Here is a 4,355-nt window from a genome sequence, read left to right on the forward strand (position 1 = left end):
ACCATTCGTAATGCTATAATTGCGAGTTACTCTGAGGGACTATCAAGAGTCCAAATACCAACGTTTGGTATTTCGAAGCCAGTATGCAAAAACAACTGGGTCTATCAGAAATAAGGTTAGAAGTGGGCACCCTAGATGCACAATGAAGGATCAAGTAAATATGAAACTATTTGATACTATTTGACTGGGTTTGAGAAGAGGACATGCCAGTAGTTAGTTGCCACACTCCTTTACCGTGAATCATTTTCTTCTCAGTTATATATTTTCATTATTTTTTGAAATGGGCCATAACTGTTGCAAGGGATGTGGACCCCTTTTGTTCTGCTGGTAACATCTGGTGGTACATGGCATTATGCTGCAGCATGCAGTGGACGGATGCCCGGCAGATTTACGGAAATATTGGGTGAGATGTTCCTACCATCGGTCAGGGCCACGGTGTTCCCCGATTCGGAGTAGTTTTACCTCGTCCAGCATAGCAGTCCAATTCACGCGAGCAGTGTCGTGCAGATGTGGTTTCGGCATCTCCGAGATTATGCTGTGCCGCATCCATCGAGACTCCAATTCCATTGAGAATGTCTGGGCAGAGACTTCCCCAAAGATCATACACGGCAATTATGGCATGGAAGCGATTATGCTCTACAGACGGAAGCCAGTTAACGGCGGCGTTAATAGCATCCACGCCAGCGTTCGCCAAACAGGTGGCAGTAACACGATGTATTAAAAGTATTAGACATTTCAAAATCTGTAATATTTCCTCTTTAATTTACTTGAATTGTCAGGAAACAACATACATACGTACACACACACATACACATATACATACATATACATATTTATATATATACATATAAATACACATATTCACACACATGTATATATATGTGAGTATTATAAATATGTACACACACACACACCCACACACACACACACACACACACACACACACACACACACACACACACACACACACACACACACACACACACACACACACACACACACACACACACACCACACACACACTCACACACACACACACACACACACACACACACACACACACACCCCAACACACACACACACACACATATAGTATGTATATGTATATATGATATAACAAATAATATATATCATAATACAAAATAATATATATATATATATATATATATATATATATATATATTATTATATATATATATATTATATTATCTATATATATATATATATATGTATGTATGTGTATATCGGTATATCTATCTACCTATATGAATGCCCATACATACATACATACATACATACATACATACATACATACATACATACATACATACATACATACATACATACATACATACATACATACGTACATGTATTCATACATAAATACATACATGCATACACATATATATTATACATATATACTATCCCCCCCCCTACACACTGTCTAGAACAGCAACAGGAACCGAAGGGGCGTGGCTAAACACCGGAAATCTAGTGTTGTCGTTTTCGCGCTGTTGTTCATCAGGCAGACTGTGTTAGTCGTGTTGTGTCCGTGTTGCGTCGCTCGTGCTGTTCAATACCTGCTGGTGATAGAAGGGTAACATATCTCTTAGGTGTTATCTTTCTATTTATGTGCTTAACTCTTTTTATCACTCGCCCTCTCCCTTTCTCTCAGGCTTGTATGTCATTCACCCACTCTTTGTCTATCTGTCTGTCTCTCTGTCTCTGTCTCTCTCTGTCTCTTCTCTCTCTCTCTCTCTCTCTCTCTCTCTCTCTCTCTCTCTCTCTCTCTCTCTCTCTCTCTCTCTCTCTCTCTCTCTCTCTCTCTCTCTCTCTCTCTCTCTCCTCTCTCTCTCTCTCTCTCTCTCTCTCTCTCCCCCCCCCTCTCTCTCTCTCCTCTCTCTCTCTCTTTCCCTCTCTCTCTCTCTCATCCCCCCCCCTCTCTCTCTCTCTCTCTCTCTCTCTCTCTCTCTCTCTCTCTCTTCTCTCTTTCTCTCTCTCTCTCTCTCCTCTCCCTCTCTCTTTTTCTCACCACTTCTTTTTCTTTGTTTCGCCCACACCTTCCCTCTTCCCTCGTCTCTAAACCCCAACCTCCCTCCCCTTTATCTCCTTCCGCCCTTTCCTTCTTCCCTCCTAAGAACCAATCTTCTTGATGCCTGGACGACATGCAAAATAATTTCGTTTTTCCCGAAGAGCCGGCAAACAAAAGCCGGCGAGAGACCACCTTCGCCGTGTCTTGCTGGGTCCACAATGGCTCAGCTGATGACGGCTATCTCGGAGTGTGTTACTACCCAGCGGTGCATTTCCAGCGGCTCTTTCGTCTTAAGATTCTTCCATTAAGGTTCCGGATGAACTTGTCGATAGCCTAGTTTTTTTTCCTTGACCTTCCTTTCTTATCTTCTTTGTTTGGGTTATTTCTTCTCTTTTTTCTCTGGGGATGAATTATACATGTGAGAATAGCGGATGAAGGGGAGAGAACAATACAGTACAATGCCGCATAACGTGATGTGCATCCTTAGGGAATACGTCACATTAAGAAAAAGTTTATTTCCAAACTAATTTTCTCTCCCTCTCTCTTTTCCTAATTACCATGATTTTCTTTACCTCTGCGAAAAGAATTACGCACAAGAAGACTATGGTTAGGATTTGGGAAAACAATAATGTACTGTACGGAATAAGCTCGATCCCCTTAGCGACCCCCGGCCCCACAAGCACTCCGAGACATCAGCTGTTCATGTTCCCAGGAGGAACAGCAATGATTATTCATAAGTCACGAATTATTAAACAATTTGAATGTTAGACCGAGGGCTTCCTCGCCTCTGCTGACAACATGCATAATCATTTAACTAAACATGCAAAGTTTCGTTGCAGTAGTCAAGCTGTGATGTTATATGAATTTCAAATAGAAACTGGCGGGCGTTACATCAAGCAACAATATTGGCCAGCAGATCACGAGCTCCATTGCCCTAAAGCAAGGGACTCTGCTCTTTGTATAGCCTTGTAATAAAGTCAAGAATTGTTCGAACGCCCAGCTGTAAAGTAAAGGACTGTGGTGAACGGTGAGCGATGACAGTGGTCGTTACGGTAACTGAGTGTATTAGAGCTTTTTGCATATATTGTGGCGGAGATGGTCGAGGGAAATCTGCTGGAGTGAGAAACATTTCCTGAGGCTTTGTCGGGGCGGTAATAAGCTATGTCGTGGGGAAAGTATTTGGGTATTTATTGAAATTCTACAGTTGTTCTGTTATGATGGCACGACATTCAACGGAGAGGGGAGAATTCAGCTATGGATGATAATGCACTGAGCAAATAGTTTACATATATATATATATATATATATATATATATATATATATATATATATATATATATATATATATACACACACATATATATGTGTGTGTATATATACATATATAAATTATATATATATATATATATATATATATAAATATATATATATATATATATATATATATATATATATATATATATATATATACACTCATATATACGTTTATATTTATATATACATATATACGCACACACACACACACACACACACACACACACACACACACACACACACACACACACACACACACAACATACATACATACATACATACATACATACATACATACATACACACACACACACACACACACACACACACACACACACACACACACACACACACACACACACACATATATAGATAGATAGATAGATAGATAGATAGATATGCCACGGCAGTCTCTCATCGATTCACAGAACTTGAAAACCTGACAGACCCAGGTGCTCTGTGGGAGTCCTTCAAACGCAAAACACTCGAAGCAGCACAAGAGTCCACTGTGTATGCCCGAGGGCAAGGCAGAATTTCATCTCACTGGAGACATTGGAGGCCGCTGAAGAATGTCGCATGGCTCAGCTGAATGGCAATCACTCTGCACCAAAGTGTAACTTTGGTGCATAGGGCTCGGGTACTGCTGAGAAGGGACAAGAAACAGTTCATCAGGAATCTTGCTGAGGAGGTTGAATGCCATATTTGGTAAACGACTTTCGCCCTGCCCACCAAGCCCTGGGAAAACTAAACTCTAAGTCCTCCTCGCAGATGGCTGCAGATTGCTCAGTGGATGGACAGATCATCTCAGATCATGTTGGGGTTCATGAATGTTAGGCTGAGTATTTTGAGTAGCTTTACCAGGTAGACCCTCCAGGAATTTGCTTGGATGCAAGTGGTATCACAATACCTGTGCTGGACCCACCCATCAGCGAAGAAATTCCTACCCTAATTGAGGTTAGGATGGCGATTTCTAAGCTGAGGAGTGGTAAAGCCGTATGCATATTTGCTA

The sequence above is a fragment of the Penaeus monodon genome, chromosome 9, assembly GCF_015228065.2.
Source record: "Penaeus monodon isolate SGIC_2016 chromosome 9, NSTDA_Pmon_1, whole genome shotgun sequence".
NCBI classification, from domain to species: Eukaryota; Metazoa; Arthropoda; class Malacostraca; order Decapoda; family Penaeidae; genus Penaeus; species Penaeus monodon.